The following is a 26,824-nucleotide window of genomic DNA, read 5'->3' as shown; positions in this document are numbered from 1 at the left end:
CTCACACAGTCAAAAGGCATCAGCAGAAATGTTCTGTGACAGATGAACACCTCGGGGACACTAACAGGACCGAGGAAGAGATGGCACTTAAATGGTAGTGGGTCAAAATCATACATTCCCATTTTGGGAACTCCTGCTTCTTTCTGTCAGCTATAATATGAAAACAAGATGAAGAAAGTGACTCTGAACTGTTTAACTTTTTGCAGATATTTTCTGATGCAGCTCTTTGGTGAGATAAAAATAGGAAACACCTACAATTTCCAATGTGCAGATCAGAAGCTTTGTGTTACAAAGTAGGATCTCATAGTCAGTATTTATCAGGAGATAGCTTTCAGACTAAATAGACTGCTGCAGCTAAAGCTGGACAATCTAATCAAGCCTAGGAAACCCATGGTGTGTATGGGGAAAAAGGATTAATTGGGGGGGAGGGGAAAACTCAGAAGCCGCCTTGGCTATTGTTCAAGATTTTTGTTCTTGCAAAATAAAACACTGACAATGTAAAATATTGGCTTTAATCTCTGTAGCATTAGTGAAGTTTAGCAGTTGATCCATGAAGCTGTGGCAGAAAAGATGCTCAAGGAAAGGATTCTTACTGTCCGAATCATTAGAGGGGAGCCAGCAATTCACACTAAGCCATTTCTTAGACAAATTACATCAACTCTTTGTTTGTGGATTTTGAGCAAACAGATTGCCACATTTGTTTCAAATTATTCAGAGTAAAATTCACCAATGGGCAGAGGTCCAGCACAGTGGCTTGGTACAACGTGTCTCACTTATACTCACTGCACAGAGGGGACTGTCACCCATAACAACTAATGCTTTACCTGCAGATCATTTATGATGAATTCTTTATGTACATTCAAAGAGATTTAAAGTGCAAGTATCTAGATTCATCGAATCATTGGGCTTCATACAATTCAAGAAATTAGTTTGTGTTTTCACAAATCAAATCCCAGGAACAACATTTATCAGGCAATTTAATTGTTGGGAAGGATATTATTGACTATAGGAATTCATAGCAATGTACTATTTTGAGCCCATTTCAGGCCTATCAGAAAGTATTTCACCAAGTCTTGAATTGTATAAAACAGTGTGCAAGTGGTATCAAGGGTATTTGTTGTAGCTGTGTTGGTCTAGAGGCATAGGCAGACAAACCTCTTGGGTATACTCAATATCTTTATTTTGTAAAAAAGGCTGCTCTGTAAGTATGCAAATTAGGCTCAAACACAGGCTGGAGCCAGGTGTTTACTTCAAGGGGACCAATGGCAGGCAGGATGCTGGATTTTACTTCTTTCTTCTTATGTTGCAAAGTTTTCAGTTCAAAATGGCTAATTACTATATCTTCCATGTTTCAGGTATATTTGTTGTAGCCTTGTTGGTCTAGAGGCATAGGCAGACAAAACTCTTGGGGAGAGGTGATATGAAAGCTATTGCCTGTACTCCAAGAGTTGTCTGTCGAGGTGGTATCAACACCTATGTTCATACATATCACAACCAACAGGCAAAGAATAAAACAGTTCAGATACCAGATTAGTCATAGTATTCATTGTAGCAATAAGCAAGAAAGTGCAGGAAACTGCCTAACCTAACAACCTAAGAAAGAAGAATGTCATTTAAATTATCATAAATATTAGGGGAAATACCTTTTACATGCCAGATTAATAATCTACTTTGGGATTAACTGACCTTGTAAATAAAGAGACTTAATTTGAGATTAGTGATTTCTACTTGATTATAAGTAGTGTAACTGAGCAGGGGCAACATGCCTGCTTGAAGACCAAGATTTTCCCTATCCAAAAAGAGTCAGTTTTATTTTGATTTCCCTATCCAAAAAGAATCAATTTTATTTTGATTTGTTTTTGGATATAAGCCTTATAATCCTGTGTAAAAGTTTACTATAATATATTTTCACCCTTTGAGCACTTTGCACATAGTAATGATCCTGTTAACACACTGCAATGGTTCCTGTAGCTGCAGAATCTCGGTCTTCAGGGGTCAGCTGAAGAGGAGAAAACCAGAAGGCAGTGATGAAGACATTGACAGCTGTGATGACCAGAATTAGCCCTGTCACAATATTATTCAGCAGGTGAACTCTACAAGGAGAAATCAAAATAGAACATTGATTAAAGTTCCCTGACTGAAATGAGTATTTTTGTTATAGCCGTGAATGCACTCTGGTTCTATACCCAGAGCTATTAACTTCTACCCTTTTGTGTGAAAACCCAATATATTATGCCTTCGATTGTTACCGTTTGTGAGAGAGCCTATATAACACTTATGTGCCTAACCATCTTATGGCATAAATGGTGATAAGGTCCCTTCAAAGAGTGTTTTACATGTTGGAGCGAGTTGAGGGTTACACAGTGACTGATAAATGGGAAGAAACATTGTAAGGGTCATTATACATTGGACGTGCAGCAGCAACAGTCCTACGAGTTCTCATGCTTCCAAAGAAAGTTGATGCTCTTGGTAGCATGCACAGGGCAGGGTGTTACATGACCCTGCTTTTTTTTCAGAAGTGAATGCTGGAATTAGTAAGGACGCTGCATATCCAGCAAAAATAACTGCACCTGAGGCCACTCTATCCTGAGCCCCATGAAGCAGCCTGCTTGACTCTGCCCTCCAAGCCACACACCTCACACTGTGCTCTGTAAAAAACATAGAGCTCCAAGTGCATTTTCTTTCTGACTTGTACTCTGTCATTTCCATTAAGTCTATGATGGAGGTGTTTAAAACCAGACAAGCTCCATTCATTTTAAGGAGGCCAATCCTCTAGTTGGCTACAACATCACAGTCTGGACATGCTCTGTCTTATACTATAGTATTTTGATTTTTTTTAAGTCTAAAAAATGGAGGGCATCAATGGAAGCATTGTAGGATTTGTGGGAATCATCCATATTTTTGCCTGTATGGAAAATGGAGCAGCTATGAATGGGAGGCAGACCCTTGGGAGATGTCAAAGAGCTTGCTAATAAACCTCAAAAAGAGAACCGACATTTCAATCCTGTTCTCAATTTGCAAGACTTGAACTCACCTATTTTTTCTGCAAATTGAAAACACCATTGACATTTTTTATCTATCACCATCCAGTGTTTGGCAGATGGCAGATTCACAAAAGGCTTCTTTAATAAATAAGATCATTATGATTAAAATTTGTGGGGGAAAAAAAACTGCAGAAAAAGGATGAAAAAAATGGTTTCACCCCTCAGCCCCCCATTTTAGCCAAAAAAGTGTCTGGAAAATTTCAAGTCAGACAGCTTCAGCAGATGTCTGCAGTCAGTAAGTATAGCCTTATCTCACTCTGGCTATGTTTATCCTGCTTTCCTTCTGAGGTTAGGATTGCTATTGAGAAACAAACCCTGCCCACTCCTGCTTCATATGTGCCCAAGTCTGGCAACTGAATTGGGAATGGGGGCAGGAGGAGTGGTAGACATAGCCCAAGGGACTCACGGGAAGAACAGTGTCCCATGGAGCGTGAGCACACCAGGCATTCGCATCCTGGTAGATTCTGGCCCCACTGATCCTGGTAGCATCAACAGGTAGAAAACAGCAGTCCTAAAAGGAGGCAGTGTTTGTGTGATGGTGCACATTAACAAAGCTAACATTAACCACCCACAAAACCTGTGGTTCACTTTGGCCAGGTTTTGCGGTGTAAGCATTATGGACTTACCCTTTACCTTTCTGAATGTAGTTGTGCACTGTAAAATCATTTCAGGAAATATTTTAGCTTTAAAAAAAATTCTCCTTTATCTTTCCTCCAAGCTCTGTTTGGTTTGGGCTGTACTTGGATCAGCCTCTATATCCAACAACAAGGAATACAGGCTTTTTTGGCAGCTTATTCTTGACCTTTTCTTAAGCAATAGCTGATGATTTACCAGACTTCTTGTCTAAATGCAGAGGTCAAGCTGAGACTAAAATGTTCACCTGATTGAGCTTGAACTGGTGGTTTCAGTGAGTTAAAAAAAAGAGGTGTGCTTTTGACACTGAGCTGCTTATAGAAACATTGAACAAATGGTTTAGCTTTCATTGGATATGATTTGGAGATATACTGTGAACAAAGTTTTTCTTCAGTGTTCCTCACAGACAGAAAATTGCCTTTAGTATTAATATTTCATCAGCCATCTAACAAATTTATGTAAACGCATAATTAAAAATGATAGCCTGAGAAAAAAAAATCACTCTTATTTATAAAATTAGATTTGTTAAATTAAAATTGGAACTAATGACTTTTACTCCACTCTTAAAACATGTAAGATCTCTGCGGTTTTATGAATACTACAATGTAACTGATAGATTTTAGTATATTACTAAAAATATGCAAAAGACTATTACACAAGTGATTTTTTTCAATATAATGACTCCACTGTTAATTATAGAAAGGCCTTCTTACACATCCAGGAGACCATCTGTCCTATAGCTGTCTTCTAAATAGTCTTATGCCTGCATTCTGTACATCTGTACTTTGCCATTACTATAAACATAAATGAAAAGAATACTACAGTAGCAGTTAATACATGAAAAATTACTAAAACTGTCTAAGCACGTTATTCTCTCTTTTCATTGAGAATCAGAAGTTCAACTTATTTTTCTTCATCTGCACTTACATGTGTATACTCACTCAAAGCCTGTACATTTCTTGTCAGTGTGATTACAGATTTTAATGGTTGGTTAGATTTGTCAGGCTTTTGTAAATACAATAAAATACCGGTGAAAGTAAACCAGAGGCAGAGTTGTTTGTAGTCATGAATTATTATTTCGTCATTGGACTTGTTCTGGTTGGGAGACAGTGGAAAAAGTGTCTGCCCTGACAGTGAACTACATGGCACTCCTTTTTCCTCTTATACCTTCTCCACTCTTCCATCTATGGCCCCACTGGCAACTACACATTTTTAATCCATCTGACTGCTGCTGCTTCTTTAAGCCCACACCCAACTTGGTGCATGCCAGGACCATTTCTTGCCTTGACTATTGTAACATTTTCCTCTATGGATTCTTGCTTCTTCCCTTCTCCATAATACGTAATACATTACTGCTAGAACAATCTTATGCTATCTAGGGCAGTGCTTCTCAAACTATCTGATGTGGCGGACTGGCAATTTTTTTTCCAGTGGGCCAGGGACCGGTGCCCGGTTCAGCCGGTGGCAGCAACTGTGTGTAACAGCACTACACAAATGTGCGACCAGCTGTTTCTTTCTCTTTCCTCACCTCGCACGATGTGACGTCACCTGGAGTGTTGGAACGTACGAACTGTGGTGCTGACATATCAATGTTATGCTTCTGAAAATATATTTCTTTCTTTCCTGGCAACTCGCTGTGGACTGGCGAATATATTTCCTTCTTTCCTGGCAACTCGCTGTGGACCGGCGACCGGTGGCCCAGTGCCGGTCCGCAGACCACCACTTTGAGAAGCACTGATCTAGGGTGTGAACAAGCATTCACGGGACCTGGTTTAGGTTTAGGCAGTTTATTTAAGCCACCTAAATCTAAACTAGAAGAGGCACATGAAGGCAATTCACCACTGCTGGGAGTGGCACCAGGAGACCAAGGTAAGTAACTGGGGGTGGAGAGGGGCTGGCAGGTCTGCAGGGGTAGGGGGTAGGTTACTCAGTCCTGGTGGGGAGAAGTTGGAAGTGAGTGCTAAAAATAGCCTGGTCAGGGTTGGGGACATAGGAACAGCACAGGGTTGTACTGTGAACACTAGACCAGGTTAACCCATTTTAGATCAGGTTAACCCAGGTTGATCTAAATTTACCTCTAAGGTAAACTAACTTTAGATCAGGGTCACCATTTTTTCAGGCAATTTAAGTACTGTGAATACCTACACTACTGGGCATTTAGATCAACCTAATTGGTTAGGATGAGCTAAATTTAATGCTTGTACATATAAAACGAACATATATATTCTTATCTCCTCCTAGATCATTTCATTACAGTGTCCTTTTCCATCTTCTCTCCTTATAATGGTCTTTTCATTTCCTCGCCTTCGTTGGCTTCATATAGTCATTGCATCAGCTCTCTCCACCTCTCCTCGAAATGCACCCCTCAGATCTATCTCTTTCAAAACCCTTGTTACCTTGTACCTTTTCCTTTGAACTGCTGTTCATGTCTGATCTTTATGTATGATTGTAAATCCTTTGGTACAGTCTCTGTGTCTTAGTTTACATGATAAAATGCCATGCAAATCTACTACTCTTCATAGACTATTAAAATAATTGCTGTAAATTAGAAGCAACTTAAGTCAGGTTGGCTATTTAAACCTTTATAGAGAGGAAGAAGTTCTGTTTTATGAGCAGCATGAAGAACAACAAATGTTATCTGGAATTTCTGGACAACTGAAAGGAATGCTAGAAGAGTGGTGCCCAACCTTTTTGCCCCAGGGGCCAGATGGATGGTGCCAGATCCAGCTGCAGGGGTTGTGCAGCCTGACCATGATCCATCCACCCAGTTCAGGGGTGGGGTGGAGCAGCCCCAATCTGGACATGCGGGGGTAGGAGGGGAAAGCAGCCTGGTGCTGGTCCCGGTCCCAGTCTGGATGCATGGGGTAGGTTGGAGCAGGGCAGCTCCAGTCCTAATGCATGGGGGGCAGCTGGAGAAGATCTGATCCAAATGTTGTGAGGGAATTGGTGGGGAAGGAAGTAGCTCAGTCCTGGTCCTAGTGTGGATGCATGGGTGGGTGGCCTGGCCCTGATCCCATTGCGTGGGCAATGACATAGGTGAGGTTGGATCTGGATGCATGGAGCTTCCACTGCTCCCTGCTGCCAACTTCCTGACCTGTAGGTGAGCCCCGTGGGCCGGATTTGCATGGTCTGTGCGATGGAGGTTGAGCACCCCTGTGCTAAAATGTTCTTTTAAAACTGATTTGGTCTTGCTTTTTATTCTTTTTTAACACTCTCTGAAACTCTGGCAACAATTCTTCTAACACTGATTTTTAAAACTTTTTCTTTATGATGATTAGGTAAATGATTAAGGCCCCTGTCCTGCAAATGACAGCATGATGTTTCTCAGCTACTTAACTTCACAGAAACAGGTGCTTGGAGCCCAGTCTTATCCTCATTTAATTCCATAGGAATGTTGTTACTGATGGAGGCAAATTGGGAAGCAAGCACAGGTGGTAATAAGGAACCCTGGAGCCACATGGTTGTGTCAAGGTAGCAAGGTTACCATGTGTAGCATACCTGACTGGCTTTCCTGATGTCTGGGAAGAGTAGGCTGGAGACACTCCCAGAGCTGAAGACTTTTGCTCATTGTTTCTAAATAGAGCAATCAATATTTTTAAAGCAGATGCACAGAATATACAGAATAAACCACATTACAGAATAATCCCAATTGTACAGATGGGGAACTGAGGTACAGAAAGAACAAGAGACTTGTCCAGTGTTACATAAGATGCCCTGCTCTGTGATGGAGCAGGCCATTGAACTCTGACCCTCCAAGATGCAGGGTCAACTATAAGAATCCCTTCATCTCATTCCCAACCTTTTCTACGAAGTACATGAGGAACTCCCAGCATTGTGTATGTGGATCAAGGACACTCTTAGAAGCCCTTGACTGTTGCTCACCTGTCACTAAGTCTGTGCTCAGGATCATCATTTTCTATATTCTTTGACCCTTTGTAGATCAATAAAGCTGCCACCATTAGCTGGAGGATGACTGAAATGCACTGGAATGTTAAAGTAATAGTGTTACAAACACACCGTGAACTCATATATTGTGCTATAATCATATGCTTGTTTTTGTTTTCTATGGCCATCAGCTGAGTGCATTTTTATTCCCAATTGAAATGCATAAAAATACACTGTCTAATTTCACAAAACTTCTAAGTAATTATAAAGTACTTTTTGCAATTTCCTATGTAATACCCTTTCAAAGTTATCCTGTTTCCTTTCTCTCTGAATGCATATTCAGAGCCTACAGATTTGTAGGCACACAATAAGGAGCTGATTTTGAAAAGAGGTAAATAAATTGCACTGGCTGGAAAAGGGCTTCTTGCTGCCCTTTTATTATGATGTGCACATAACTTGCTACAAATTCTTTACTTTGCATTTCTATCACAAAGATAAATGAAATTGTCAATCCTGTTCACTTTTTCTTTCGACAGTTATATAAAAGGAATAGTCAGGGTGCCCAAAAAGCAGCTTTCATTAATTCTTCTATTTATTACGGTGAAAGAAGGAGGACTGTTTCGCAAACAAAAAGGGATAAACAGACCGTGAGTAAAATGTTTGCTCACTTCCAAAGAATGTGTCCTGTGCAAGTTTTCTAACTTAAGGATGCTTCCCAGTAGCACCTAAGAAGGAAGACAACTCCTAGATTGCAGATATCTGCAATTTACTCTGTTTTAGAACTAGACCATTCCAAAACTGAACAGAATAAGTGAGGCTATAAGCAGTCATGTTGGAGTATAAACTGTCAAGTCTACGCTACACAAAAGATGAGAGAGAGAAAAAGAATAAGTGTGATGGTTACACTGATGATGTGGGGGTGGCAAAAGCTCTCAGCTTTGCTTATTGCTGATATGACCAGATAAGGGAATTATTTCCTCAGTACTGTTGAGTAGGGCAGAGGTGCCCTTTCTGTAAATAACTCATAACTGAGAGTTGTTTGGAGCTTGACAGGCCATGTGTACAGGTGAGTGCCTGACAAGCAATCTACTGAGGGCTGCTCTTCCTCAGGCCTCCACATATCTCTACCCTGCCCCCTTAGCAAGTCTGGGCATACCTCTAGTAAATAAATACTGCCTACTCATACCACTTTGTGTGCACCTGGCTCACAGATTTGTGGAGTAGATTGTTTGATGTGGCCCTTAGTGTGTTCCCAGCACCAGCCTCAGGCTTCGATTTATTTTTCAACAGCGTGCCTGATCTTACTAAGGAGGTGGTATATACATACTGTATAGTACCAAAATGAAAAGAGTTACGACCAAGAGAGGCACAAGAACATACTACTAATAGGCCTGGGAAGCTGAATGGGAGATGGCTGTCTGCCACCATTGCTACTTCCATGACAGAACTGTGAAGAGATTTATTGTGGGCTCAGTAGCTGATAGAAGAATACTTGGGAATCTCATGATGCAATATCTATGATTGAATCTGTATGCTCTATGCAAAGTCAGGATAGTGTTGAGGCCTGGGTTGTATTGCTTCTAGGTGATACGTACTTGGGCAGAGTTCTGCTTTTGGGTTTTTTATAGAGAGGTAGTTACCAGCAGCAGCTTCAAGTTAGCTCTTTTCAAATGCACCAGGTGGAGAGGAAGAAGGATGAACCACTTTGGGGAAGAACAAAGTGAGAACGTTAGGTGGGGAGCACCATGAACTCCTCAATAGAGTTGATGAAGAGACATCCCAGGGAGAAGATGAAAGGGAAGGACCTTGGGACAGGAGTAGAAAAAAAGAGACACATTTGCTCATTAAGAAGTGAGCAGGCCAATTAACTGACACTGGATGGGGCAGCCAGGCTTTTGGTTTACCTTCCAAAAATGGGAGTCAGGACACTCAGAAGAGATGCAGTTTCAAGTGGGAGAAGTCAACATGTGTTTCTCTGTTGGAAGCTTCTTATCTTCTTTAGCTTTGGACAATGATTCATGTTTAGGAGGTTTATCCTGACTTCAAAACTTTGGGCTTTCCTCATCACCAAGTTTTGCTTAATGTTTTGCTAAATTAATGGAAGGCTTTGTTTTCCTAAAGTATCTTTACAACACTGCCTCACTGTGATGGAAATATTGCACGGGGATACAAAATAAAGGGCAACTCAGTGAACATAGGATTTAGTAGATTTAGGACCAGGTAGACCTGAAAATTGTATGGGTGATTTGGAGGCTCCAAATATAATTATAAAAATAAGTAATTATATTTACATATTTTAATATATACAAATCTCAACTCCCTCAACGTGCAACAGAATGGGAAGTGGCTCTGATGGCCCTCTGACCTTTAGCTTATTTGAAAAAAAATTCCTATCAGTAATCTTCTAATGTTTGTAACTGTGTGTGTGGGGAGGAAATCTGGTCTGTTGGCTTGGAGGTGGGTGTGCCTAGCTCACTGTTGACTTGGTTTTGCCCTTGTAGAAGTCATTGGACAATTTCTTCTTGAACTCTATGAAAATAGGATCAAGTTTAAGGTACAAGACTGAGGTATTTCTTATGTGTCCTCATCCTGGATTACAGGAAATCTTAAGACAGTTAGGTTAGGGACAGAAGTTACACATAAACTGGTTTAAGTGATCAGAAACTGGTTTAAACTTGTAACAGAATAGATGTTCTGTGCACATAAACTGGTTTGAAAATGGCTGAAACTGGTTTGAGATAAACCTGGCTGAATGTAGTATTAGACTTAACTGATTTGGGTCAAACCAGTTTATGCAATGTCTATCCCAGACCCCTTGCTGGTTTAAGTTAAACCAGAGTTCCCTAGCATCTTGGCTTGTTCTCTGAGCTGTGCGGGGCTCTCTGCTCCACAGCAGGGCTGGCCCCTCCCCTCTGCTCCCTGGGTGCAGCTCTGGCAGAGACTGCAGGCAGCTGCTTGGCTTCCCCCTGCTCCCCCACTCTCCTCACCACTCCGTGCTAATCAGGGATTCCTCAGTCCCCTCTGCACAGACACCTCTCCGCATTAGCTAGTGGCTATCTTCATGCTGTGGCAGACAGGACAAAGGCAGAATCAGCAGATAGCTGGTAACATCCTTCCTTGTAAAAGCTGTTTAAGAGCTTGAACTAATGGAGAGAGACTATTATTTTCTTAATGAGCTGATAAACACTGAGTTAGGGGTAATAAACTCTGTGTTAGCAACTGCCTGCTGGGCTGGTCATGTGTGGGGGAGGAACCCTTCCCTAATCAGAGTATCCTGCTGGGGCCTGGCCATGCCGACCTCAGCTCAACACTATCGAAGTGAAGAGAGGGCTCGCTCTAGCACCCCTTGGCTTCTAGCCAGAGTCACTGCAGGCATGTTCTGGTTTCCCCTAGCTCTTCTCTCCCAGCCTATCCCTGTCTCAGAATGGGAGGGCAGAAAGGGAGCAGAGGGAGTTCATTTTGGGGGGTTCCTCAGCGGGCTCTGGAGAGTGGGGTGGATGCACTTCAGGGGGGGACACCAAACCCCCCCAGACAGAACTCCCTCCTCTCCCTTTGCTCCCTCCCAGTCTGAAAACAGCTCAAGGCCAACAGGCAGCACAGAAGGATACTTTGTTTCAAAACATCTTGATGGTCAAATTTTCACCCCATCAACTATTTTTGAAGCTGTCTGCAGCCATGTGCGTGTTTGGTCACAGATATAAACTACTTTCTGTGGCCAGATAGGGTGAAAATTGCCACTTCTGTCAGCACCCTTAGTTCTATGCCTTTCATTGCTTCACGGTGGAGCTTAAAACATTTAGTCTTTCATAAAATATACTTAGTTGTGTACCCATTGTTCAGGTGACAAGTAAAAATGAAGGAATGAAAAAATAATGGTTTGTGGCTGGCAGTATTTGTTTAATTTTCCTAGCTAGGCTGGGCCAACAGTGTTTTGCTTTCCATTTCTTCTTGTGTTTAAAATCTAAATCTAAAAATACCTCCTTCTTCTGATATATTTTTTTAAATCTTCAGAGTCGTTTTTGCAGCAGCTCTTATTAGCCCAAAATAAACAAGGCATTTTCTAAAGGGCTGAGCTTCCAGAGGACAAATTTCCTTTGTCAATTTAGATTTGGCTTAAATTCATTTAAACATGGTCCACAAGTCAAAAACCTGAATCTACCACTGGTGCAGTGGTATTATTCACAGCCAAAGTCCCAAGACTTTTTTTGCTCTCCTTTAGAGGAATCATTTTCTTTATCAATAAAGCAAGCAAGCTAGTTGCCTGCAAGAACAGCTGGAAACTTCCCCCTATCCACTGCAATTTAAACATCAGAGATGGGAGACAAAAATGCAGCATCTCTTGATGCAATTAATATTACAATAGCCCATTTTAACATCTCTGGATCTGAGCAGAAATTGAAGAAAAAAAGTAAAGATCTGATTTACAAAGCCTTGAACACCAGCAATACATTACTGGCAAAATGAGTGTGTTTTTATCATCAACAAATAAAGGATTTAGGAGTCAGGAGCGAAAGATGTTTTTAAAAACATTTTTTTTATCAAGCTATACACTACTTCAGATTCTTTATGAAATCCAGATCTAATTCCAGACAAAGGTTTCAGGAAGCATGCCAGGAAAGAAAGCTTATGTTTTTGTTTGAAAAGAAGAGATATTTGAAAGTGCAGCTTTCCTTAATGATGCCACTATACAAACACCAAGATTTGCTTGAATCAGAAAAAAAAATCAACTTCAGAACTTGAAAGTATCTAAGTCAAAGGCAGCAATCTGTGAGGTAAAAACTAATTTATCTGCACTTGGCACTGAGTTTTGATGCATCTTTTAGCTGCAGTGGACACTGGACCAAGTTCATTCTGTATTTAAACTGAGATACCCATCGTCCCACTATTGACATTCAATGAAGTTGTAAGATGCATTAAAAATGCATTTGTCAGTGCAGGGTTGGACTCATGGCCCAATCAAACTGTAAATCTTTGAGGGAGAGACCATTTTGCTAGTCTGTGATGATCATCCCTTAGCATGAGGAGATCCTAAGCATGACTAGGGGGCTTCAGGTGCAGCCACAAAATTAATACTAATTGATGGGAAGAGAAAGGACATCATTAATGCATCTCTGAAGATGCTGCTAAGCCAGCCACTTTCCCTTTCACAACAAGACTAGAGGGGTCAGGGGTGCTTCTGTAATGCTTTCAGTGGGAGCCCACTCTGCAGAACACAGCACTGCTATCTTATCAGATTCACATTTTGGTAGCAGATTCTCTTAGAAAATTCCTGTATGGGGGAATTAACCCTAAGACAGCCAAAAAGGGGGGGAAAAATATTTTGTTCTTTTTTTTTTCCCTCGCATTTTAAGATGATTTCCCCCCTTTTATTAAGCTGTTTAAAAAGCTGCACTTAAAATGGATGCTACACACAGGATTTCCCCCTCCACTTAATAACACTGCGAAACAGCGAACAGTGTCTGCTTTTAAAAATGGTTCGAGAGGCTGCTTGCCAGCTCCTTTTCTGAATGTTCTTTACTATTCAAAATCTGTGTAATATTTTCAGGAGTTCCTTATAGTGTCAGCTTTCAGGGTATGATAAGGTATCTCAGCTGTTGCATATTGCATTGAGCGAAAATCCAGCATACAAATGACTGTCTTAGATAGGAAAATTTTACACAAAATTATTTAAATTTGTTAAGCTGTCTCTTTTGCAGCCGGGGAAGGTGGAGTGGATTCTTTTGGCTTTAGAGGCATGTTAAAGGAAGGGTTTTCCTTTTTGGTAGAGAGAGACATCACTTTAAGCAAGGATGTTTTACATTTGAGAGCTACTTTATTTGTCCTGCGTGATGCCCTCCCAAGAGAATGGTACGTCTCAACGGTGGTGGCAGAGTGCTAAGTCATTCTGCTGCTGAGATGAGCTCCATCCACCAGCTCTGGCTCTGTGCATGGCAACCCCAAGAACAAAGTGTTGAGGACACCCTGGGGGTTAACTCAAGCTGCTACTCTTGAGCATGGCAGAAACTGGGGTCATGAACATGATGTTGCAGGAACCTCACAGGACTTCCTTATTACTTTATTCCCAAGATAAGCCTCACCACAGTTTATCTCCTCAGCAGCATAACTGAGGGCTCTGCTGCTGCAGGGGAGGCCTATTACATACCTGCCAAATAAATCCAGATGTGTTGGGTACTATAGCTCTATCCAGGCCAAGTCAACATGTCACCATCTTTTATTAGACTAACATCCTTCTGTTTGCAGAGTGGCCATGTACTAGCTGTTCAGTTATTACCTTAATGGGAAGGATTAACATCAAGGCACTGATATATTATATGCAATAGTGTGTGAAAAATATGCCCACCTGCTTGGTGACTACTGTGTGGTTACTATGATTATGCTTGCATAAATCATCAGTAAAAAACAAAACTGGCAATTTGTATATCTAAATGCCTGACTGGCACTCATGTATTAGGCATGTGATTGTGCACATCCATTTAAAATCATCTGGCCTTACAGGTCTATCATGCATACATACACAAAGGAAATATATGTATGTATGTATATACATATATATACACATGTACATGTATGTATGTGTATATATTATATATGTATAGTGTTTGTGTGTGTGTAGGAAATTTAAGAGTTCCTGATGGTTTAGAAGTGTATGAAAAAGACTTAGGAACAGAAATCAGATGTCAAACACTGTGTACAATGCAGTATGCTGGCATGAAAGGTCAGTGAAGGATGGTGGAAGATTTGCCATGTTGTCATTTCTAGACCTCTCCCCCAAATCTGGCAGTCAGCCCTAACTTTAATAATCTTCAGGATCAAGCCCAGGAACAGCTCACAGGTAACTCTGAGTATTGATTTGGCACTGAAAGGCTGTGCTTAAGTTTTTACATCCAAAATTTAACCAATCTGGGCTTCCAGAAAACTTTGTATTAGCTTAAAACAGTTTAAAAGCATGGAGCAAATCCTGCAGGTGTTTCTCAGCTGTAACTCCCCTTGAACCTCGGAGGGAACATGCTCTGTGCGGTTTGTTTTTATTACAATGTACTACATCAAAGAATTACAAAAGAAATTTGCTCTCTTTTTAGGAACAGAATCAGTGTTTTATGTTCACTCCTCTGTCTCTGCAGCAGCTGCTGTAAACGACCAACCAAAGAAACTTTAATCCTGCAGTGTGCTGACATTGTTGAAGACATCATTAGCTATTGCTGAGGAATAAACTAAGATACTTTGACAGGGTAAAGCAATGTATGCAATGAATGTTTGTTAAAGACATCCTGATTCTTTCATGACCTTTTCAAAGGTGAGAAGGCAGGGAGTATTTATGCAATGGGCCCCAACCCACAGTAATGTAACTCTTGGGTGTTATTATAGCATAAATGATTAGTGACAGCATGCAAAAGAAGGCGATTTACATAAGAAAAAACAAAGGTGTAAGCTTTTAAATGGGTATTATAAGCATTGGGCCAAATCCTCCTACTCTTACTCAAGCAAACCTTCAGGTTTTAGCTTATCTGAGAATCACCCTGCTCTATAGCAGGAGCTAGTGGAGCTGGGGCCAATCTTGGCTTGTCAGCTTGCTCTGTCTCCTTTAAGGATTGACACTGATGCAGCTACACTGATGGCTAAAGTCCTCAGTGTAGAAAAGGTCTGAGCATTAAACAATGTGTATTTTGTCCCACAGGAGGCTATATACATGATTGTTCCCTAAAGAAAAAACTATCTATCTGACTGATTCATAATGATAGAAGCTCTATTGCTAGATATGCAGGGATACTTAGAGTCACATTCCAGTTTCCACTGGGTCAATGTCTGCACTTGGTGAGCTAAGAGAAGTTGCCGCTGGATAGATCAGCTGTGGAGATGGTCTGTGGGGCCAGGTTCTGCAAACAAACCTGAGGGGAGAGCCTCAGACAGAGAGACTGAACCCAGAGGAGATGGGTATGCATATCTGACAGGCTGTGAGGAAGGGGATCTATCTATCTATCTATCTATCTATCTATCTATCTATCTATCTATCTATCTATCTATCTATCTATCTATCTATCTTTGTGTATGGTTTGGTTGAAGCATCAAGTTTTGTCTGCTTTTTAGGCTACTTAATACTAATGGTTGTGAAGGCTATTAGCAGCATTAATAATACTAGATATGGCTTAAAATTAAAATGGGGCATTTCTGTGCTTTTGTCTTTTAATTGTAATTTTAAACCCATTACAATTCAGCTCATTAAAATAATACTGGAAAGGGAAAGCTTTGGCTTTTTTTGTTTTTGTTTTTTTCTTTTCTTTTTCTAAAAACAATTCTTTTCTGTAATGTGCTCTTTTAAAAAATTGTGCTAATTATTTTTATACTGACAAGAGGATTATTTGACTTAATTTAATATGCTAGATTAAGTTCTTACGGGAAAAAGCACTACCATATACAAAACTGAAAAGAGAAGTTTTATTTATTTATGCTGCTACTACGTCAGAAGAAGTTCTGCTTCTACACAAGATCTACTCTGAGGTGAGGAGCACATTTTAATTAGGATCTGGTTGTCAATATTATCCTTAAAGTATGTATGTGGGAAAGTACCATTTCTCCATCTTTTTACTGGAGGAATATGGCAGGGAGCATGGTTCTCTGGCACTCATATTTGATTAACTGAAAGCCCTGATATTTCTCCATATGCCACACACTCATTGGAAGAAGAAGAAGAAGAGCAATTGGAAAGTGATGTAGGCAGGATGACTTAACGGCAGGATGAGTGCATGGGACTGGAAAATGTATCCAAAGAAGGAGGAATACTTAAAGAGCTTAATATGATCAAATAAGGTGGACAAGGTGAAGGAACTGGCAATCTGCAATCTAAATGCAAGGAACTGTAATAAAGCTATCAGGTTGTGGGTCATACTGTATGACTGGGACTAGAACATACAGCATGTATATGAAGAAAGAAGGGGAAGAAAGTGTTCTGGGCAGCTGTCACTGTGACCTCAATAGTTTGCAAGGCTTCAGAACAAATGTTGAAGGAAAGAGTAATTAAAGACAGAGGTAAGTGGAAAATGGGATAAAATGCACTAACCCAGTAAACTTGTGTTTATAAAACTCTTTTTCTGGGCAAGATAAATGCAGTAGATCTAATGCATCCAGACCTCAGTTAAGCATTTGATCTGCTGCCACATAGGCAATTAGTAATCAAGCTGGAGAAGAGGGGAATTAGTGCAAAAACTATAAGAAACTGATTATAAGGGAGACAACAGAAGGTCATATTGAAGGGGGAACTATTTACTGGGGGTTATTTGTGGAGTTCCTGGAGGATGACTCTCGGGACCAAAATTATTGAATATTTTCATTAATAACTTGGCACAAAAGTAGGACTGTGCTTAAGGAATTGGCTGATGACAGTGTTCTGAGGCAGTGTCAATATAGAAAGGATCAGAATAGAATCCACAAAGAACTGGTAAGCCTTGCAGACTGGAATTATAGACATGGGATAAAATTTAATAGCAGAAGGGGCAACTCAGGGACTAACAACTAGCCCGTGTGCTCAACAATTGGAAATGACAGAAGAGGAGATGAAGAAGAGGAATGACTAGGGTGCATTAGTTTGATCACAGGATGACTACGAGCCACACATGTGATGCAGCTATGAAAAAGGTAAATGCAGTCTTAGAAGTTAACAGACAAGGCATTTCCAATAGACATAGGGTGGTATTAATGTCAGTGTGAAAGAGCATGTCTTGGCTGAGCACACTTTAAGCAAGTCTTTTCTTCTGTGTGTGGGGGAAACAAATGGAATGAAGAAAGAACAAGTTACTAGTCTGCCAGGCTGCAGTACTGTAAAAAGGACCCAGGGGATATAGTGGACTACAAGATGAATATGAATCAACAGTATAATATTGTTGAAAAAAAAAAAAGTAGCATACTGAGCTGTTTAAATAAGAGTATTGTATGCAAGCCATTGAAAATAATTCTTTCATGCTACTCAGCACTGGAGAGGGCTTATTTTTAGCTACTATACTTTAGAAGTAGATATACTGGACAGAGGAGAGCCAGAGAAAGACAGGAGGTCTAGAAAACATGGTTTATGATGAAAGGTTGGAAAAACTGGGATTATTTAGTCTGGAAAAGGGAATACTGGGGGGATTTGTTAACAGTCTTCAAATACACAAAAATTTGTTACAGAATGGTGATCAATTGTTCTCTATGAGCACGTCTACATGTGAAATTAATGTGAAGCAATAAACTCCATCGGTTACTCTGCCAGAGTTTATTGCTCCCAGGCACCGCATCTTCACATGTGCCCAGGTCTGGCTCAATGCAGCACCTTGAGCCAGGCTGGAGCAGCCCTGGTTGGCAGGGGGGCCCCAGGGTCAGTCTGGCAGTCCAGGGCTTCTCCAACCTGGCTCAATGTGTTGTATAGGGACTGGCTGGGGTATGAGGGTGCTCTAGTGTGGGGCTAGCTGGCAGGCAGCCACCACACTGAAGCACCCTTGTGACCCAGTCAGCCCCACTAACATCTCCACTTGTGTTACCATGCACTAAAGAACGCTCCACGGGATAATACTTGTATTTACAAGTACTAATCTGTGGTGGAGTTATTAGTTTCCTGTGGTCTAATAGGGCCACACGTGTATATGTTGAGACTTTACTGTGGAGCTAATTAGGCAGTTCTCCAGTAAACGTCTCATGTAGATGTGCCCTATGTCTACAACAGAAAGAACAAGAAGCAATGGGATTAAAGTGCAGCAAAGGAGATTTAAGTTAGCTAGCAGGAAGAACTTTCTATCTAAGAAGGTGGTGAAGCACTGGAAGACAGAATTGTGGAATTTTCACCAGTGGAATTTATTAAGTGGAGATTAGACTAATATTTGCCTGGGATGATTTAGATAGGGATGATCCTGCCTTGAAGATGGGGTTGGACAAGATGACTTCCTAAGCCCTTCTAGCCCTACTTTTCCATAATTTCTATGATACCACCACAGACAGTGTCTTCAAAAGCACTTCTTACTTACACCAGGGGTTGTGGTCAACAGATGTATAGGCCTGCTCCCCTTTGCAGCTGAGAGGTTGATCAGTATTCATACATGTTTTACACATGAGAACATTATTTACCAAAAAAAAAGTTAAACCACAACACCTGCAAAATTCTTAAGTTGTATTCTTCCCACCCCACCAATAAAATGATGAACCTTTGAACTGTGAGTAAGAAGGATCTGGTCTTCTAAATGGGATTGCATCTAAAGAAGGGCCTTTTCCAACATCCTGCTTGCACACAGTCCAAATGGGAGGCAAAGTTCAACTTGTCCCTTTACAGGGCTTAAATAACAAAGAAAAACAGCAAAGATCACCACAGCCCTTTTTCTAGGCTCTTAAAACTGTGCCCTTATGACTACTCATCCAACATGCTCTTCTCCCAGAAACACATTTCCGCTTCCTTTGGACACAGGTCGAACACCTTTATTAATTTCTTCAGTGAAATTCACTCCCATCATTCCAAAAAGCAGCAAAGCTCCTAGCAGCTGAAGGGCTCTATAACAGACTGAAAGTATGCCTTGTTTTCAGAAACAGTCAGTGTTAAACACAACTTACCAGAAGGACAAAAAGAAAGTAATAAAACTGTGCATCAGTTCTTTGTTGCAGAAGGTGTTTCATTTGTGAGGCATTAGCAGTGAAGAGTGCCATATCCAGAAAGCCCTGAGCAAGAGTCTTCGTTCTGGTATATGTGTTAATGTTCCTTATTATCTGTGGCAGAATGGAGAGCAGTGTTAGACCTTTCTGATATTGCCCGCACACCACAGGGTGTCAACCCTCAGCTTGGAAGAATAAGGCATTAATTCTTTTCTTGAATGCATCCTTTAATATGTTTAGAAATCTCTTGATTTGCTGGTTTGTATCAGCAAGGTTTTCAAAATGGTTCAAATTGAGTTTAGCTATAAATGGAGATAAATTAAGTCTATCAGGGTGGTCCCAGTCCTGCAGTGCTTGTGCACTGATAAATGATTCAGCTCATAAAGTAGCCTTTTATAGGTTTTAAGGCCAGAAGAACAATTATGATCATTGCAGTCTAACCTCCTGTATAATACAGACTCCTGTATCAAGCCCTCAATTGTTGCCTGAGTTCTAAAATACTATTACTACTACTACTACTACTACCACTAACAATAAAGTTAGGCCAATTTATACCATCTGAGAATTTGGCCTACTACATTTTACTATGGCTAAATTTTTGAAGCTCAGTGGTATGAGCCTTGCTTTCTTTAATGCAACCAAAACTTTCTTCTCCAGTCTTTGGTATTTCTCTGTCTTTCCCCACAGACCCTCCTGTTCTGTGCTTTTCTTGGGCAAAGTCTCCTTCCTCCCTGGATAAGTTGCCCAGACACAGGTTCTTATCTTCCACACATCAGCTTTTTGCTCCTGGGTGTGATGGAGCAGCTTCAGTGCTCCATCACTTTAATGGCTGGAGCAGGGAGCCAGCAGCTGGTTGATGATGGTGGCCATTTTAGAGCCCAGTCTTCAGGGTAGAGGGGGCAGAGGTAGGGCAGGGTAGGGGAGAGTTTGTGGGTAGCAGCCATGGAAGCAACATTGAGCTGAGCCACGGCCCCAGAAATATCTTGGAGGTAAGGGTGGGGCTATGAGGCAGGGAGGAGGCTCCATGGTCCTGGGCATGACTTGATACTGCACCCTGCTGGGGAAGGGTGGCCTGGTGGGACTCCTTGTGGTGAAGGAGTCCCCAACAAATGCCAGGCCAGATACCTCCCTGGTGAAAGGCAGGTAGTAGTGCCTTAACTCCAGCCTCCACCATCCAGTGGGTTCATTAGCAGAGTGGTAGCCAGGCATGCCAAGGACAGGCACCTGAGCCTACAGGGGTGGTTGACCCCAGGGCCTAGGAAGAGGGCAGAGTACGGTTGCAGGGGGCAACTTGAAGGGCTGCACAAGAGTGAGTGTGCTGGACAGAACCCTAGCAAGGGCAATATATCAGGGCCCAAGTGAGAGGTAGCCCCAATGAGGGGGCATACGTGGGGTAATGGCCGAAGACAGAATTGAGCTTTGAGTGAGGGCATGTGTTATGTGACTAAGGATACTGAAGGCAGAGTCGAGCCTTCATGGGAGGATATGCGGTGCACGACTAAAGATACTGAAGGGAGAGCCAAGCCTTCATGGGAGGCAGTGCACTGTATGCTAAGGATACTGCAAGCAGAGTCTTCTTGGGAGGTCATGTGGTGTGCACCTGAGGATACCGGGGCAAGTAGGGCCTTTGTGGGAGGTCATGTACTGCACAGCTGAGGATACTGGCGCATGTAGAGTAAGAGGCTGATTAAGAGGCCATCTACGAGGTGTGTGAGGGGAGGTCAGAGCATGTACATATTGCCCATGTCATAGCTGGGCACTTGAAGGGCAGCTTCCCACCTATTAACACTAGGATTAATTAATAACAAGGCATGGCAGGAGAATGAAGTGGGTGGTTTGCCCATGGACAAGGGGGTGAGCCAGTATAAATACTGGGCTTGAGGTGTGTCCCTTTGACACTGGGGACCCATAGAAGCAGCTGAAAACAAAGATGAGGGTCAGCACCATGTGACCAGCCAGCTTTTCATGTGGTCAATGGACCACAGTTTGAGAATCACCAACTTAGAATAATGAACAATCTGCCATTTGTGGGTGATTCATGAACAGATAAAGAGGCTGCACAAGTTAAATAAATTATTCACTAGCAATTACTCAGACAGACCTATATTTAGTATTATGAACTGCCTAAGTCAATATTCAGGCTATATGGGCACTAGCTACATTACCATCCTTAAGAATCTATGCCTAATTCTTAGTCTTTTTGTGTACATGCACAAAAGAAATTGTGTATTGTGTAAATATTTATTCTCTTCTAATTCTTGAATGCAATATATTATGAAGCTTTCAAAATCAGAAACAGCATTACAAGGAAAAAGTAATCTACACTATTTTGAGTTCATATTGGGAGAAGAACGTTTGTTATATTAGATTCATAATTCATTTACAAATACCCTTGCTAACAGTAAATCCAAATATTCCTTTGGTAATTATTCTGTAATAAAATTAATGCCAAATAATGAGCAGACAGGCCTTTATGAGTATGACTACAACATTTACTCCTTTTTGGGAACTGCTGGAACTGTCTGTATAAATAATATCATCTCATTATCATTAAAGCAGTACATTCATTTTGTAATGAAGTCTTGCAGAGAGAAATTCCATTTAGAGACTGAAGTTTTCAGTGTCTCTTAATCATCCATCACACATTACAAGGAGAGATCTTCCAGACTTTAGCTCTTTATTCCTTAACATAAAGTTATAATAATTGTTAAGCATATTAGAATTCCTCATATCCACCTAAAAGAGAAAGATTACTCTCCCTTAGTCACTCAAATGATCCTAGGTTAGTAGTAGAAAGCAAAGCTTCAGATATTTAACTTGCTCTGTGTTTGAAACTCAGGTAAATGTACTGTACCATGCTTCAGTGCCTTCGTGAACTGTCAGATATTCAGCTGTTCCAAAATCCTGGCTTTTATTAAACTTTTGCAACTGTATTCCTACAGCTATAGAAAGGCACACTACATTATCCTAATTATGCATAACCTTTCTACTGGGACATTGGCACTTCCATAATGGTTTGCTGACTGCCTGGGGCAATGTCCATAGTGCTGTTTGTCCCTCCCTATAGGTCTGTACTCGGAAGTTAGGCCAGCAACTATAAGTCTCTGCACCAGTAATTCTTATCTCAGGCCATAAAAAACCATTCCAGCTACATATTTGTTCTAGATCTGATATCCAAAAAAAGAATATGTGGGGAAAAATGCTTAGGGTGGTTCACCACTCTTCCTTAGTATATGATGCATTAGGCAGTACAGAAGCATGAAATGAATGCTGGTGCCTTGGTGAATGAATTTGACAAATTACAACATAGTATTATTTACTGTTTGCAATTAATTCTAAATCAACAACTTTGTGTTTTCTTCTATAGCTAATGAGATAAACATCAAGAACCAAAGTATATTAGTAAAAGTATGAGAAGTAAAGGTCCGAATCACAAACAAACCAACAACTTAAAATTCTTGAGCCATTTAATTCTATAATTTGGCACTAGAAAGCCACAAATACAAGAAAAGTGGCAGTTTCGGTGCAGGTTGCTACTAAGCAGACATTATACTGTTAATGAAAATCTTTAAAAAGGAAACATAAGGCGCACTCAGATCAGAGGCCTTACTGTCAATTACACTAGACCTTTTCTTACTCACTTGGCTGAGCTGCTTCTAGAGTGATCTTTTATGGAGTGGAGACACAAGTGCTGCATTCCATTACAGCTTTTAACTTCAACTCTTCCAATGATACCCAGATGTACAGTTCATACAAATCAAAATGTAATGTGATAAATTATGAAACAAGGACTCTTAAGACTCAGGTTACATTCTGAGGAGATTTATATTGCTAGGCCCCTTCTCCCAGACAAAGACAAGTCAACAATTTTAGGGGGCATTACTTACATTTATTCGGTTTTCACCGTTAGGTCTGTGTTGGAAAAGAGGTTCCTCTTCAGCTGAAATATCACTGTCTTCATCTGGCATATTTCTGTGCATATTTCTTTGAAATATTGAGCCCATCTCTTGTTTGCAAAGAAAACTTCAAGATTTAGAAGCTGAGAGCTGATCATTTATCAAATGAGGACTTTAGAAAAATCAAACCATACCTTGGTATGAAGATATGATACATTGTTGAGAGAGAACAGTTTAGTTCACTCTAGAAACTATTGTTTGCCTGTAACTTTTCCTAGCTAAGCATGGGACCCATATACAGACCGGTCACTGAGAGTGACTTTGTATGTCTGCTCCTGATGGATTGCTTTGACTCTGGATATTTTGCTTCTAGCGTTGTCTATATTTTGAGCATTTTGTGAACACTATTCAGAGTAGTGGAGGCTGGAGTGCTGACTCACAATGGGCATTGCAGTGTTTTCAGCTGTGCAGTGCTTTTTTGTCTTCCCAGCTTTACCATGAAGTTTCTCTCAGTGATTGCACCAGGGCCAATAGCCACAGAGCCCTTAATCTGCGTGAGCAAGATATAAAAAAAAAAAAGTAAATGGAAAATATTGTAAAAATAAGTAAACTACACTTACGGTTGTAGCACCCAGCTGTTATACCTCATTTCACAGGGCAAATGAATGGCCTTTGTGTGAAAAGCCTGAAACCCAAAGAAGTTTAAATTAGGATCAGCATTTCATGGCCTGGATCCCCTGTAATGATATTTTCAAATCATCCCTAACCACCAGGTCAATAACCTCATTATATAACTGCAAGAAGTATCATTAATCTATGCAGGTACACAAATATCATTGATCTCTATATAATCAATGGGGAAATTCTGCTCCTATTTATATCTGTGTAACCCCGAAGACTTCAGTGCAGTGACATGATGCAGTAGGGAACAGCACTTGATTTAATTTTTCTCCAATAACTTAGGTGATTCGTTCTCCAGCCTCTTATCCCTCAAAGAAATTAATCATTTTTGTCTTGAGAATTCCAGAAATGCTAGGAATGGGGCTGGCATTCACTTTTACTGACACGTGAGAAAGGACTGGTTAAAAAAATCTTGATGGAAACTGCTTCTCTGTGGCAAATTGGGTTTTCAAAGTAGATGTTCAGGTTTTTCCCCCAAAAGCAGTCTGCTTTCCCCATTATCTTTTAACTTTTATTTGATAAAAATGAATAGGGATAATCAGAGAAGCAGCTCCACAGAGAAGGGTGGGCCATGAGGCAATCAAAACTACTATTCCAGGTGACCCTGAATTGACATGTTCAGGTTTCAGTTGGATAATTTTTAGTAATACTTTTATTTTCTTGCCAAACCCCTCAAATGTTCTGTGGGGAGGAAAGAACTCATTTGGTGGCTAGTCTTATTAAAAATGAATGCAATTGTCTGATCATTATTCACTGCACCCTTTAAATATTGCTCTCAATAATTAAAGAGCTATTAATTCAATGGAAACCTGCAAAGCATATTCAGCATGCCATGTGGGGTTCTTTAAACAGATGCTATTAAACTTGGGCAAACTGATCATAAGGGCAAAATCCTCTTCCATCTCAGACATGGATGCCTGTAAACGCCTCCGTGGATTCTCTGTGTATGGTGGTGTAGTGGTCATTGCTCTCTTCATGACAGTGCAAAGAGAGCGTGTCAGACATCAGTATGAAAAGGGCTGGCTGGGAAAAAAAAGCTGAGTACTAGATGGCTCTCGTGACCTGGTGATATTGTTAGCCCCATAATTCTGAGCTCTGTGTGTGTTTACCTATGGTTCACTCTCATCGTTTTTCTCTCTCTCATAAATCTGCTTTTCCTTGGGAGATAAGCACTGGGAGCGGGGTGGACTAGAGGGAGAGGAAAGGAAGACATTTCCTGTAAAACAAAATAAGCTAACACTTACCATTCAAGGAGAAAGAGCAAAGGAAGGAGCCTTTGGGGCCTTCTGAGAAGGCAGGGGAACTGCAGAAACTGTTTTCTGGGCTGCTGGCTGGGGTCAAGGTGAGTTTTCAAGACGGACACAATATGGCTGTAGTAACTGAAATTGGACAAGAAGACCATTGTATGCAAACTACAAAACATACCCAGAGGGAACTTCCCTGCTCAAAATGTTGCCTGTGAGAAATACAGAGTCTCTCTGAGCACTGAGGGAAAACAAACAGGAGCTCACTAAAAGGAAAGGTAAAACACAACATTTTGTTATTGCAACTAAAACAAATAAACTCAAAATCCAATAGGAAATAGTTGGCGCTACTCTGTAAAGCCTGAAGGAAATGGACAATGACTGCAGAGACTCAATCCAATTAGGAAAAAAGATTTAATTTAATTACGTTCCACAGATCTCAGCTTGCTAGAACCAGTCAAATGCAGAGATAAAAAAGATAAAGGGGTGCTGTAGGCAAGAACATTTTCAGCGAAAGGCAACAAAAGAAATGATACAATTGAACAATATAGGAAAATCCATGCACAGGCAGATGTATTTCTCCCGCACGTTTACTTACTCTTAGAATATTCTGCCAACTTTTCTCCATTAGTTTCCTCAGTGAAAAAACCCTGGAAATGCAAAGCTTTATATAGACATATGAATAAATTGACTTAGACAGGTGAGGTTTAGAGCTAGTTAAAAGGTCATGCAATTTAAACTGACAGGCATCACAAAAGACAGCCTGACTAGTCTAATACTTTTTCCCCCGTGAGAGAAATTGGCTTGCAGAGAACTGATCATTGCGGAGCCTGTTAACGAAATCCAGTCTGTTGTAGTGCTTTGTGGAACTCCTTATGTGCTCTCATTCTGGGCACTCATTTCTGCTCCGCTGTTCTTTCATTTATAGCAGTTTGTCTGGATATGGATATAGTGTTCATTGGCTGCAAAGTAATTATGCCGCTTCACATCAGGATCAGGCCCAGCATATTCCCTTATGCTATTCCTCCCCTGGCAACAGGAACTAGAAGCAGAATCAAACTCCCAATGCTGTTCTATTCTAAAAGGTACATAGACTAATTTCAAAAGAAGGTTCAATCTCCCAGTGGGAATGAAATGAGAAGCCAGTGAAGATAAAGTTTAAAGGGGCTTTTGAAATATTTAAATACAAATCTTGAACCAATTGTGCCAGCCTTATGTTGGCTTGGCAGAGCTCAACTCCTCTGTACCTTAAACAGTCCCCACTCAGTAAATAATACAGTAGTAAAGGTGGAAGCACTGAGCCTTTTGAAGTTTCATGAAAAGGCTGCAAGTTCAGTGAAACCTCAGCTTGTATAATAGATGGTGTTGTCTGGGGTTACAGTGTCATCATTGCTGTTGTCCTCCCTGGGTGTTATTGATGCGTTGTCAGTGCTGAAGTCTCAGGAACTGTGGTGTTGACAAGTCGCAGCCAGGAGAATCCAACACCAATCTTGTCTTGAAGAGTGACAGCAGGCCTGGCTCGATAGCAAAGATTCACCCAAGTTTCTTGTTTACAAGCTCAGCCCTAGCACATTTGAGCCTAACAAGCACATCAGACCAGGAGTTACAGCATTTGCACCTGTGACAAGGTAGTCGGCACACCACCACGCGGGCTTCTGCAGGCCGCTACAAAATTTCCCTGCTTTTCAATTTTTTTTTTATACAATGATCAAAACAAATTATGTATTGTATTCCAACTGTATCTTGAACATCTCTTGTTGTCTTCTACCATGGGCTTGTTTCACATTTTGACCCGGGTGTCCTCACTCCAGCTGTATCATCCTACTGGACTAACCTA

The 26,824-nt window shown here is 40.9% G+C and overlaps 1 non-coding gene across 1 annotated transcript; it reads right to left on the bottom strand.

Moving 5' to 3' along the window:
- On the bottom strand, window positions 1-25,339 carry LOC109284482 (uncharacterized). The gene is made up of 5 exons (XR_002091962.2): window positions 24,988-25,339; window positions 23,683-23,747; window positions 19,128-19,280; window positions 7,560-7,660; window positions 1-2,093 (listed from the first exon to the last, which is right to left on the bottom strand). It is a non-coding gene; the product is annotated as an uncharacterized LOC109284482 (transcript).
- Window positions 25,340-26,824: the final 1,485 nt, after the last annotated feature.

The sequence above is a fragment of the Alligator mississippiensis genome, chromosome 10, assembly GCF_030867095.1.
Source record: "Alligator mississippiensis isolate rAllMis1 chromosome 10, rAllMis1, whole genome shotgun sequence".
NCBI classification, from domain to species: domain Eukaryota; kingdom Metazoa; phylum Chordata; order Crocodylia; family Alligatoridae; genus Alligator; species Alligator mississippiensis.
Note: the sequence above shows the minus strand (reverse complement) of the source record. Positions and strands in the feature narration are given on the sequence as shown.